The sequence below is a fragment of the Leucopleurus acutus genome, assembly GCF_964270905.1.
Source record: "Leucopleurus acutus genome assembly, chromosome: 14".
NCBI classification, from domain to species: Eukaryota; Metazoa; Chordata; class Mammalia; order Artiodactyla; family Delphinidae; genus Leucopleurus; species Leucopleurus acutus.
This window is the reverse complement of record NC_139156.1, coordinates 73,294,968-73,308,355: the sequence shown is the minus strand read 5'-3', so window position 1 is coordinate 73,308,355 and position 13,388 is coordinate 73,294,968. Positions and strand designations below refer to the sequence as shown.

General features: G+C 38.7%; 1 long non-coding RNA gene across 1 annotated transcript in view; it reads right to left on the bottom strand.

The window, feature by feature from the left end:
- LOC309971515 overlaps positions 1–7,453 on the bottom strand; it is a 115,428-nt gene extending 107,975 nt beyond the window's left edge. The window contains exon 1 of the long non-coding RNA XR_014326738.1: positions 7,285–7,453. This is a non-coding gene — a long non-coding RNA (uncharacterized lncRNA). The remainder of the gene's footprint in view (positions 1–7,284) is intronic.
- Positions 7,454–13,388: the final 5,935 nt, after the last annotated feature.

The window sequence follows — 13,388 nt, the reverse complement described above, 5'->3', positions numbered from 1 at the left end:
ACTAGCTATCTATTTTACATTTGGTAGGGTATATATGTCCATGCCATTCTCTCACTTCGTCCCACCTTACTCTTTCCCCTCCCGGCGTCCTCAAGTCCATTCTCTATGTCTGCATCTTTATTCCTGTCCTGCCCCTAGGTTCTTCAGAACCAATTTTTTTTAGATTCTGTATATATGTGTTAGCACACAGTATTCGTTTTTCTCTTTCTGACTTAATTCACTCTGTATGACAGACTCTAGGTCTATCCACCTCACTAAAAATAACTCAAATTTCGTTTTGTTTCTTTTTATGGCTGAGTAACATTCCATTGTATTTATGTGCCACATCTTCTGTATCCACTCATCTGTCGATGGATACTTGGGTTGCTTCCATGTCCTGGTTATTGTAAATAGTGCTGCAATGAATATTGTGGTACATGACTCTTTTTGAATTACTTACTGTTTTCTCAGGGTATATACCCAGTAGTGGTAATGCTGGGTCGTATGTTAGCTCTACTTTTAGTTTTTTAAGGAACCTCCATACTGTTCTCCATATTGGCTATACCAATTTACATTCCCATCAATAGTGCAAGAGGGTTCCCTTTTCTCCACACCCTCTCCTCCATTTATTGTTTGTAGATTTTTTTTTTTTTTGGTGGTACGCAGGCCTCTCACTGTTGTGGCCTCTTCTGTTGTGGAGCACAGGCTCCAGACGCGCAGGCTCAGCGGCCATGGCTCACGGGCCTAGCCGCTCCACGGCATGTGGGATCTTCCTGGACCGGGGCACGAACCCGTGTCCCATGCATCGGCAGGTGGACTCTCAACCACTGCGCCACCAGGGAAGCCCTGTAGATTTTTTGATGATGGCCATTCTGACCGGTGTGAGGTGATACCTCATTGTAGTTCTGATTTGCATTTCTCTAATGATTTGTGATGTTGAGCATCCCTTCATGTGTTTGTTGGCAATCTGTATATCTTCTCTGGAGAAATGTCTGTTTAGGTCTTCTGCCCATTTTTGGATTGGGTTGTTTGGTTTTTTTTGATATTGAGCTGCACGAGCTGCTTGTATATTTTGGAGATTAATCCTCTGGCAGTTGCAAATTTTTTCTCTCATTATGAAGGGTTGTCTTTTGGTCTTGTTTATGGTCTCTTTTGCTGTGCAAAAGCTTTTAAGTTTCATTAGGTCCCATTTGTTTATTTTTGTTTTTATTTCCATTGCTCTAGGAGGTGGGTCAAAAAGGATCTTGCTGTGACTTATGTCATAGAGTGTTCTGCCTATGTTTTCCTTTAAGAGTTTTATAGTGTCTGGCCTTACATTTAGGTCTTTAATCCATTTTGAGTTTATTTTTGTGTATGGTGTTAGGGAGTGTTCTAATTTCATTCTTTTCCATGTAGCTGTCCAGTTTTCCCACCACTTATTGAAGAGGCTGTCTTTTCTCCATTGTATATTCTTGCCTCCTTTATCAAAGATAAGGTGACCATATGTGTGTGGGTTTATCTCCAGGCTTTCTATCCTGTTCCAGTGATCTATATTTCTGTTTTTGTGCCAGTACTATACTGTCTTTTTTTTTTTGAATTTTATTTTATTTACTTTTTTATACAGCAGGTTCTTACTAGTCATCCATTTTATACACATCAGTGTATACATGTCAATCCCAATCTCCCAATTCATCACACCCCCACCCCCTACTGCTTTCCCCCCTTGGTGTCCATATGTTTGTCCTCTACATCTGTGTCTCTATTTCTGCCCTGCAAACCGATTCATCTGTACCATTTTTCTAGGTTCCACATATATGCATTAATATACGATATTTGTTTTTCTCTTTCTAACTTCCTTCATTCTGTATGACAGTCTCTAGATCCATCCACGTCTCTACAAATGACCCAGTTTTGTTCCTTTTTATGGCTGAGTAATATTCCATTGTATATATTTACATCTTCTTTATCCATTCGTCTGTGGATGGGCATTTTGGCTGCTTCCATGACCTGGCTGTTGTAAATAGTGCTGCAATGAACATTGGGGTGCATGTGTCTTTTTGAATTATGAGTACCATACAGGCTTGATGACTACAGCTTTGTAGTATAGTCTGAAGTCAGGGAGCCAGATTCCTCCAGTTCTGTTTCTTTTTCTCAAGACTGCTTTGGCTATTCAGGGTCTTTTGTGTTTCCATACAAATTGTGAATTGTTTTGTTCTAGTTCTGTGAAAAATGCCATTGGTATTTGATAGGGATTGCATTGAATCTGTAGATTGCTTTGGGTAGTATAGTCATTTTCACAATGTTGATTCTTCCAATCCAAGAACATGGTATATCTCTCCATCTGTATGTATCATTTTTAATTTTTCATCAATGTCTTATAGTTTTTTGCATACAGGTCTTTTGTCTCCTAGGTAGGTTTATTCCTAGGTATTTTATTCTTTTTGTTGCAATGTTAAATGGGAGTGTTTCCTTAATTTCTCTTTCAGTTTTGGCAATGAGGTTTTGAAAGCCTTCACGAGACCCAAGTCTCATCTTTGCAGAATGACGCAAGAGCTCATTACTGTTGATGAATTTTAAATAGAACAATCATTTTGATTGCTTAAGTCTGACTCAGTAAGCCTGCAAAAGCATTTCTCCCATCATGCTGAATCCTCAACAAATCTCAGGATTTCTACCAGACATTTTCATGAGAAAATATGAAAAATATCCAGAGTTTCACATATTACCATCAGGCCAAAATGACTCCTTTTTATATGCCATGATCTATGGGCATTGAATAGAAAGAAAGAGTACTAGAGAATAAAGTTAGGGATATTAAAATTAAACCTCAAATTTCATAGTTGGTTCTTACACTTCCTTTCTGCTTTTCATATATTTACTCTCATTTCCCATTACCTTTTCTGAATTCTTTTTTTTTAGCTTTTAAAAAGTACTTATGGTATCTCAAATTCTTTAGGAAAGAAATGGACAATAATACATGCTGTGCATGTAAACAGCATTCTAGTCTATTATAGCAGGTGGTAAGATTCTGGCATAAGGGCCCTCGTTCCTCTGTCCCATGTTTATGGCTAATTTATCACAAAACATTCTCCCACTGTATCAGGTTTCATCTTCACTGTCTCAACTCAGTACCCCAGTTAGCTACTACCAACCACTCAAAGTAGGACTGTAAAATAAATCCTACTTGCAATTCAGCACCTAGTCCATTCTCTTACTGTTACAGATATGGGAACAGAGGCTTCCAAGCAGCTACAGGGCTTAGACTGATCCCTAACTCTGAGTACAGTCATTCCAGAATGTCTCCGTAGTCCTAGAGGGCCAAATATTTTCATGTGAATACACAATGACAAAGAAGATATGTAGAAACAAGATGACAGAGCTGGCCTGGAAAGAAAGACTAAGAGACTTTCATCCTGTTCTGCTTGTTGCCAGACTGAAAATTTACCAAAAGAACAAAAAGATTTTCAACTGATTTAGAAACTAATCTTGTTTGTCAAGCAACCCAGAAAGAAAGGGTAGCATGAAATGTTTGTTTGCTTGTTTTTCTTTTTGTTTTTTTCTTATCCAGCTTTATATAGAGGCAGAAAAGAAGAATATACATATAAAAGTATTCCAGAGTCATTGGAAGTCTCCACCCACTTAAAAACCCTTCTCTCATCATCAGGTCTTGATACGTGACATTCCTTTAATACGTCTATAGCTTATCATTACTCACTGAATGACTATATCAAAAAACAAATTCCTGTGCAGAGAAGGAATTCTTGGTTAAGGTGTCAACAAACATAACAGATTATTTTCTCAGGAAGTTTGTATAAAGAGGGGAAAAAAGAAAGAAAATACATAGTGAGAGACGTGAAAAAGGAGGCCAAGTAAGTGAGTTGCCAAAGGTCTTTCAGGTGAAATTGAATTTTGAATCCTGAATTCCTTGACGTGATTCACATTACACTCTCCTGCATTGCACACACCCTGGTGGTTCTTCAGAGACCCTTTCCATGACCAAAAATTATCACTCCAAGTTCCAGATAAAAATCACTAATATTAAGGGAACACTTACTACGCGCTAGGCTATATGCTTAGTTTCTTATGTGTATTACCTCACTTAGTACTCAAAGAAAACTTACGAAGTTCATTCTTTTATTATCCCTACTTTGCAGATAAGAAAATTGAGTCTTAGAGAAGTTAAGTAATTTGCCTAGGGACTTCTGGCTAGAAAGTGACAGAGCAGAGATTTGAAGCACAATCCATCTGATTGCAAGCCAAACTTCTAATCACTACAGTAATCTGCTTTCAGTTGTTCCAGGGCCGAACAGAAGAATCTTCGCCTGGATTTGTATGTTCCTCCGTATTAAGAACGCAATTATGGGACAATACATAAAAATTCTAAAGAATTCTTATTCTTTCTTCAGTTTTGCTAAAAATCAACAAAACATGTGAAAGGACATCTGACGTAAGATTGTGAGAGACATCTTATTGCAGAAATCAACCACTAATCCAAGGCCCTTGATCAAGCTGACCCTTGCAGGGAGGGAAGGATTTTAACATTTATTTGTTCTCTTGGGCTTGTTTACTGGAGGTATGCTAAATCTTAGGCCAACTGTCCCATATTCAACAGTTGATAAAAAATGAGAAGTCTGACCAACTTCTGTTGTTGGACTTGCAAAGACCTGAACTGAGTCACAGACACTTCATCCATTAAAGCCATTCATTCAAATGACATTTACTTGAACATCTACTAAGTTCTAGAAATGATGCTAAGTTTTGAGGATTCAAAGGTAAAACGATATGATCACAGAATTCAAGAGCTTCCTCAAGTGATAGGCTGATTGCGTCATAAGTAATAACAAAACTAAGGGTAATCGTTATCATGGAAATCAATACACAGTGCAGTGCAAGTATCAGAAGACAGGTTCCTGCCCTAGTCCACCAGGGTGATAAAAGGAAACCATAGACTGGGTGGCTTATAAACAATAAAAACTCATTTCTCACATTTCTGGAGCCTGGGAGTTCAAGGTCAAGGTGCCAGGAGATTTGGCATCTGGTGAGGGCCCACTTCCTGTTTTATAGACAGCTGTCTCTGTGTCCTAACATGGTGGAAGGGACACGGGAGCTCTCCAGAGCCTCTTTTATAACGGCATTAATCTCATTCATGAGGGCTCTGTCTTGATGACCTCATCACCTCCTAAAGGCTCCAGCTCCAAATATCATCACATTGGGGATCAGGATTTCAAAACATGAACCTTGAGGGGGAAGACAACATTTAGTCTATAGCAGTTCCTAAGTGTACCAACACAGCATGGGAAGGCAAGAGAGAATATCCATAGAAGGCTTAGGCAGAAGACATGTCTTTATTTCTCTCTTCTGGGCAGTGCTACAAAAAAGATAAAATCACAAAGGGTAGAGGGTGAAGTTACCACCCAGGAAAAGGCATTACTAACTCTCAAAGTTGGTAAGGGCTATTCTTGTCTATGAGGGAAGTATTAAGACCTTAAATCTCTAATTACACAGCAATTTAAACATGTAAGTTCAATGATCCCAGGTGTCTCTTGGTGAAGTCATATAAAATCACTTAATATTAATATTTTCATCATTTGTCCCAAGCTGCAACTGCTAATGGAGACTTCTGGTTCCTTGCAAGATTCCTCAAAAAGGTGATGGAAAGTGTGGAATTAGATAGTGGTGAAGGTTTCACAACATTAAGAATATACTAAAAGTCACAACTGTACACTTTAAAATTATTAAAATGGTGAATTTTACATTATGTAAATTTTATCTCAAAAAAAAAAATTCCCTAAAAACATTTTCAAAACTCAAAGGATGTTTTTAAAATGCTTACAAAAAGAGTCCAACACTCTTGCTCACTTCTGGCTTCTACTACATGTCACTGCTTTTCAACTTTTAAAAAATCCAAATAATAAAATAATTCAGACATGCAGAAAACTGCACAAAATATCCACCATCCAGAATCATATCACCACCAAAAATCAAGAATTATTAACATTTTGCCATTTTCAGATTATTTTCACTTAAGTTTTTTTCCATTAAAAATCAAATGTAACTTACAGTTGAAGACTTTTCCCATCTCATTCTCTGCTCTCTCCAAAGACAGCGATTTTTCTGAAACTGTTATGCTTCCCTTCTGTAACACATTTAAAAATATTAACCACCTGTAAGTTTTTTCACAGATTGTATACAATACCATTTCACAAGTTTAATTTTTTTTTCTAAACATCTTTATTGGAGTATAATTGCTTTACAGTGTTGTGATAGTTTCTGCTGCATAACAAACTGAACCAGCTATATGCATACGTATGTCCCCATATATCCTCCTTCTTGCGTCTCCCTCCCACCCTCCTTATCCCAACCCTCTAGGTGGTCGCAAAGCACCGAGCTGATCACCCTGTGCTACGCGGCTGCTTCCCACTAGCCATCTATTTTACATTTGGTAGTGTATATATGTCAATGCTACTCTCTTACTTTGCATCAGCTTACCCTTCCCCCACCCCGTGTCCTCAAGTCCATTCTCTATGTCTGCGTCTTTATTCCTGTCCTGCCCCTAGGTTCATCAGAACCATTCTTCTTTTAGATTTGCTACATATGTGTTAGCTTACGGTATTTGTTTTTCTCTTTCTGACTTACTTCACTCTGTATGACAGACTCTAGGTCCATCCACCTCACTAACAACAACTCAATATTGTTTCTTTTTATGGCTGAGTAATATTCCATTGTATGTATGTGCCACATCTTCTTTATCCATTCATCCGATGATGGACACTTAGGTTGTTTCCATCTCCTGGCTATTATAAATAGAGCTGCAATGAACATTTTGGTACATGACTCTTTTTGAATTATGGTTTTCTCAGGGTGTATGCCCAGTAGTGGGATTGCTGGGTCATATGGTAGTTCTAGTTGTAGTGTTTTAAGGAGCCTCCATACTGTTCTCCATAGTGGCTGTACCAATTCACATTCCCACCAGCAGTGCAAGAGGGTTCCCTTTTCTCCACACCCTCTCCAGCATTTATCGTTTCTAGATTTTTTGATGATGGCCATTCTGACCGGTGTGAGATGATATCTCATTGTAGTTTTGATTTGCATTTCTCTAATGATTAATGATGTTGAGCATTCTTTCATGTGTTTGTTGGCAATCTGTATATCTTCTTTGGAGAAATGTCTATTTAGTTCTTCTGCCCATTTTTGGATCGGGTTGTTTGTTTTTTTGTTATTGAGCTGCATGAGCTGCTTGTAAATTTTGGAGATTAATCCTTTGTCAGTTGCTTCATTTGCAAATATTTTCTCCCATTCTGAGGGTTGCCTTTTGGTCTTGTTTACGGTTTTCTTTGCTGTGCAAAAGCTTTGAAGTTTCATTAGGTCCCATTTGTTTATTTTTGTTTTTATTTCCATTTCTCTAGGAGGTGGGTCAAAAAGGATCTTGCTGTGATTTATGTGTTCTGCCTATGTTTTCCTCTAAGAGTTTGATAGTGTCTGACCTTACATTTAGGTCTTTAATCCATATTGAGCTTATTTTTGTGTATGGTGTTAGGGAGTGTTCTAATCTCATACTTTTACATGTACCTGTCTGGTTTTCCCAGCACCACTTATTGAAGAGGCTGTCCTTTCTCCACTGTACATTCCTGCCACCTTTATCAAAGATAAGATGGCCATATGTGTGTGGGTTTATCTCTGGGCTTTCTATATTGTTCCATTGATCTATCTTTCTGTTTTTGTGCCAGTACCATACTGTCTTGATTACTGTAGCTCTGTAGTATAGTCTGAAGTCAGGGAGCCTGATTCCTCCAGCTCTGTTTTAAGTTCTCAAGATTGCTTTGGCTATTCGGGGTCTTTCGTATTTCCATACAAATTGTGAAATTATTTGTTCTAGTTCTGTGAAAAATGCCAGTGGTAGTTTGATAGGGATTGCATTGAAACTGTAGATTGCTTTGGGTAGTAGAGTCATTTTCACAATGTTGATTCTTCCAATCCAAGAACATGGTATATCTCTCCATCTATTTGTATCATCTTTCATTTCTTTCATCAGTGTCTTATAATTTTCTGCATACAGGTCTTTTGTCTCCTTAGGTAGGTTTATTCTTAGATATTTTATTCTTTTTGTTGCAATGGTAAATGGGAGTGTTTTCTTGATTTCACTTTCAGATTTTTCATCATTAGTGTATAGGAATGCCAGAGATTTCTGTGCATTAATTTTGTATCCTGCTACTTTACCAAATTCATTGATTAGCTCTAGTAGTTTTCTGGTAGCATCTTTAGGATTCTCTATGTATAGTATCATGTCATCTACAAACAGTGACAGCTTTACTTCTTCTTTTCCGATTTGGATTCCTTTTATTTCCTTTTCTTCTCTGATTGCTGTGGCTAAAACTTCCAAAACTATGTTGAATAAGAGTGGTGAGAGTGGGCAACCTTGTCTTGTTCCTGATCTTAGTGGAAATGCTTTCAGTTTTTCACCATTGAGGACAATGTTGGCTGTGGGTTTGTCATATATGGCCTTTATTATGTTGAGCAAAGTTCCTTCTATGCCTAGTTTCTGCAGGGTTTTTATCATAAATGGGTGTTGAATTTTGTGGAAAGCTTTCTCTGCATCTATGGAGATTATCATATGGTTCTTCTCCAATTTGTTAATATGGTGTATCACTTTGATTGATTTGCGTATATTGAAGAATCCTTGCATTCCTGGGATAAACCCCACTTGATCATGGTGTATGATCCTTTTAATGTGCTGTTGGATTCTGTTTGTTAGTATTTTGTTGAGGATTTTTGCATCTATGTTCATCAGTGATATTGGCCTGTAGTTTTCTTTCTTTGTGACATCCTTGTCTGGTTTTGGTATCAGGGTGATGGTGGCCTCGTAGAATAAGTTTGAGAGTGTTCCTCCCTCTGCTATATTTTGGAAGAGTTTCAGAAGGATAGGTGTTATCTCTTCTCTAAATGTTTGACAGAATTCGCCTGTGAAACCATCTGGTCCTGGGTTTTTGTTAGAAGATTTTTAATCACAGTTTCAATTTCAGTGCTTGTGATTGGTCTGTTCATATTTTCTATTTCTTCCTCATTCAGTCTTAATGATGCACAGCTTTGCAGTCCTTGTGATGCCAGAAGGAGAGGATTCTTTCCTCTGTGTAACACTCAGGTGCTGGTAGAGGGACAAAGCAGTTCCCTGGGCCTAAAGATGATTCTTTCAGTGTTCTCCACATTGGAGTAGGTATCAGCCACTGGTCTGTACTCCGACCAACTGCTCCTCTCCTACCCTCAGGTCCTGTTGCTGACTCTCACTGGACCAGATTTTTCTTATCTAAAGATAAATTCGATTTCAGACTCCCTGTCATTCCTTCCAACCAAGCTACAGCTAGCGCCCATTCTTCCCTCCAGTCAGCATCCCCACCCACCTCCAGAAGACTCAGCAGATGCAAAGAGATACCTGAGCAGGGGCAAGGGTTAGGTGGAGAGGGGTGTCACTTCACTATGATTGTGGACTTGCCCACTCTCTGCTCTAGCCCACCAAGACCCACTGGTCTGTACCAAAAACAGAGCAAATCAAACATGTGATGTAAATTTTGTTTCAAAAGAATATATTAAAATTTTTGTTTCAAATGGAGCTGTTGTCTATGTAGTAATGAAATCACCCATTAGTTCTCTGTTCATGAAAGATATAAATATAATGACAACAGAAGACCTGACTCTGGGTTCCACCTTTATGAGGCCTTAAATCAGCATTCCAAGTTAGAATGTTAAGTCTAAATAATGTGTGAATATCCACAATTAAGGAACTAATCTGTGTGGGGACCACTTCTACTTACTTGGTAAAGACAAACTTCCTCAACATTATTTATTTATAACGTATGTACATTAAAACTCACCCATTCTTGAGGCGTATACAGTTCTATGAGTTTTAACACGTCTGGATCACACAAGCATGATGATCAGAACAGACAGTGCCATCATTCCCCAAGTTCCCTCGTGCTACCTCTTATAATCATACCTTTCCCCAACCTCGTAAGCCCAGCAGCCACTGATCTGTTTCCATCACTATAGCTTTGCCTTTTCTAGAATATCATATAAAGCAATTGTACAGTGTGTACTTGTTTCACTTAGCAGAATACATGTGAAGTTCATCCATGGTGTCACAGGTATCAGTAGTTTGCTTCTGCTTAATGCTGAGTAATATTCCATTGCATGAATTTATTATAGTTTCTTTAGTCTTTTACCTGTTGAAGAAAGTTTGGGTTGTTTCTAGTTTGGGGTGATCATAAGTAATGCTGCCTAAATATTTTTGTAAAAGTTTTTTTGTGAATGTAAGTGTTCATTTCTCTCTGGTAAATACCCAGGAGTGAGACTACTGATGATAATGGTGAGCGTACATTCAACCTCACAAGAAACCACTAAACCATTTTCTAGAGTGGCTGTGCCCCAAGCAATGTAGGAAAGTCCCCAGAGCTCCTCACCCCTGCCAGACCTTGAGAGTGCCAATTTTGGAGTATTTTGTTACTATATGTTTTAAAATTAGACATTCTATAATAGGTGTGTATAGTATGGATAGTAATTAAGCACACAAAAAGATGCTGAACATCATTAATCATTACGAAAATGCAAATCAAGCTCTTCTAACACTCTCATGAAAAGGGTATTAGGTTTCACACTAAAGAGACAAAAAATATTTCTTTCCAGGAGGTAAATAGTATAGCAATGTTGGCAGTATGACTCTCAACTTGATGGTCTGTGGATGCGAGAGGAAAACAAGGAGATTCAACAAAGATTCTGGAAGAATGCCTGGTCCAAAAATAAGAAAATACACTCCACGGTGTGCTGAAAGTCACTTGCTGGGTATCTCTAATCTGTTGTTGGAAATGGGGTGGAGAATTGATTTCCCAATAATGGATTTTTTTTTTTTTTTTTTTTGCAGCGGGCCTCTCACTGTTGTGGCCTCTCCCGTTGCGGAGCACAGGCTGTGGGCGTGCAGGCTCAGCGGCCATGGCTCACGAGCTCAGCCGCTCCGCGGCATGTGGGATCCTCCTGGACCGGGGCACGAACCCGTGTCCCCTGCATCGGCAGGCGGACCCTCAACCACTGCGCCACCAGGGAAGCCCCCCAATAATAGATTTTTGACAGTTGTTAACAACAAAAAAAAAGGTATTACATTTGCAGTTGAAAAGTGTAACTTTTCTGTGCTGTCTGAAAATTCAGTGGTCCCTTCACTACAGGAAACAACGTGTTACATACAGATAAATAGAGGGAAACTGAATTATTGGGCATCAGTCCCACCAAAGGGTTCCATAAAATTGAGAGAGATCCTTCATGGTTTGTACTGATATAAGTGCCAGAAACTTGAGGTGGATTTATAGCCACAGACTTAAAATCCTGCGAGGAGACCTTGCCTCCTATCAGTTACCCTCCCCCAACAAGTTCCTCTGTTCCCCTGGCCTTCTCTAGTTTCCCCTCGGCACTTTGGAATTATGAACATTATTCTCTCCCTACTTGCTTCCTCCTGAGACTTGAAGGACTCTCAATTCCAGGCCTCCTGATCTCTCGTCTTCTTTTGTATCTCATCCCGCCTCCAACTCTCCCCAAACCTTAGCCTCAGGCTTCGAGTCAAGGACACTTCCCACTGTCAGCCAGGCAAGCCTTGCCAACGCTGAAGGGGCTATTTTTCTCTTTGTGGCCTCTGAAGGCCCTCACAGAGCTCCTCCAATTTTGCCTTCCTCCACTGATGATTTCATCTCAATTTGTTGTCAGCCCTAAAGACACGTTTCTCAACTTTGAGCCTTGGCACCACTGTTAGCTAAACTCCACAAGTCACATTTGAGTCTCGTTTGAGTTACTTTTCTTTTCCTCCAGATTACAGTAAGTTTTCAATTAGTTTCTTCCTAACTTATTTCATACCTTTCTCAGCTATCTTTGATCACTTCTGTGCCAATATACACTATGGATTATTTATTTAAAGTCATTTAATTCTAATCCTCAATTGAGGGCCCTACTGTTCAATAAATGATAAATGCAATAAGAATGCTTCCGTTTTCCATTTGCTTCATTATAGGGTCATTTCTATGGTACACTGCATTAGGAAGGTTCTTTGGAGTCAATTATTTTGATCTATTCTTTCTGGAAATAAGAGCTAACATTCTTTAAGAGGAGGGATGGCCTGAGAGAATTCATGATAAAAGGTTGGCACTCCAAGCACAGACACGTTCTAGTCCTAATTCTGTTGTTGACTCATGACAGGACGTCAAAAAAACCATCTAGAAATACATTGCCTGTTAAGTGAGGATGAACTGCCTCTCAGGTTTCAGTTGAGGAATAAACTGCTAAATCACTTCCCTAACATATTGTGTTTTGTAGCTCATCCATTGTCAGGAACCTGAGCTAAAAAACAGGGAAATGGCTCTCTGGATATGATCACACATCACTCATAGGTTGAGTCAATTGTTCTAGGCAACAGAACTCACGCATGGAACTTAGAAAAGAAATTTTAACTAAATCATAAATGAGTCAATTCTTTCAGGAAACAGAACTTACACATAGAAACTTTAAAAAGTTTTATCTAAAATGTGTTAGGTAAATTTCAGTTTAGCATAACTTATGATGTTACAAAATTGGGTTAATCTAGCCTGGAGCCCATACGGCCAAAAGAATTTAAGGATATTTCTCCTTGTACCACTGAGTGACACTGTAATTAATGAACAGATGATTTAGACTTACAGTAAGTGCCATCAAAGCAGAGTTGGTGTCCTGTTGTGTTCTACATATATCTGTTAAATGAATAAGTGAAAAAATGACTTTTTAATTAAACAACCAAAATATGCTTTAAAAGTAAAACTGATTATCAGGATTTTGCTTTGTCAGGGATTCCAAAATACTCAGGAGTTGAACATTCAATTCTACTTGTCAAGTGTTGTTGGCACAGCTGACAACTACCATTTGGTGTGTGCAGGCAGGCACAGATTTTTTTAGTGGCAGTTGGTCTTATCTTTAGTGAGATGGAAGGTTTCTGGGTTTTTTGTTTTTTAATTTTTTTTTTGGTGTTTAAGTGTTCTAAGTGGAATTTATATAGCCTACAAATGTTGAACCTGAGGTATAAAAATATAAATAAAAGACTCTATTTACATAGGCTAATTAGATCGGAGGTCTGAATTGGGTTATGTTCACAGAATTGAATCATCAATAAAAATATACCCATGCCCCTCAATCTGGCCTCTAATCAGTCTTGTAGGTGGAAGCACCTAATTTTTTCCAATGTGCACTTAAGTATACACAACAGCAAGAGTCTCTGCCTACCTCCAGAGTTTTGTTGTATTGTGCCACTGGAACTACACAGGAATCCAACTGTAGCTGCTGAGTTCCCTCTGGACATAGCTGAGGCTCTGTTGCAAGTGGATCATTACACAAGGATCAGAGCTAGACTTGTTTCAATCTCATTGCTGTAGTAG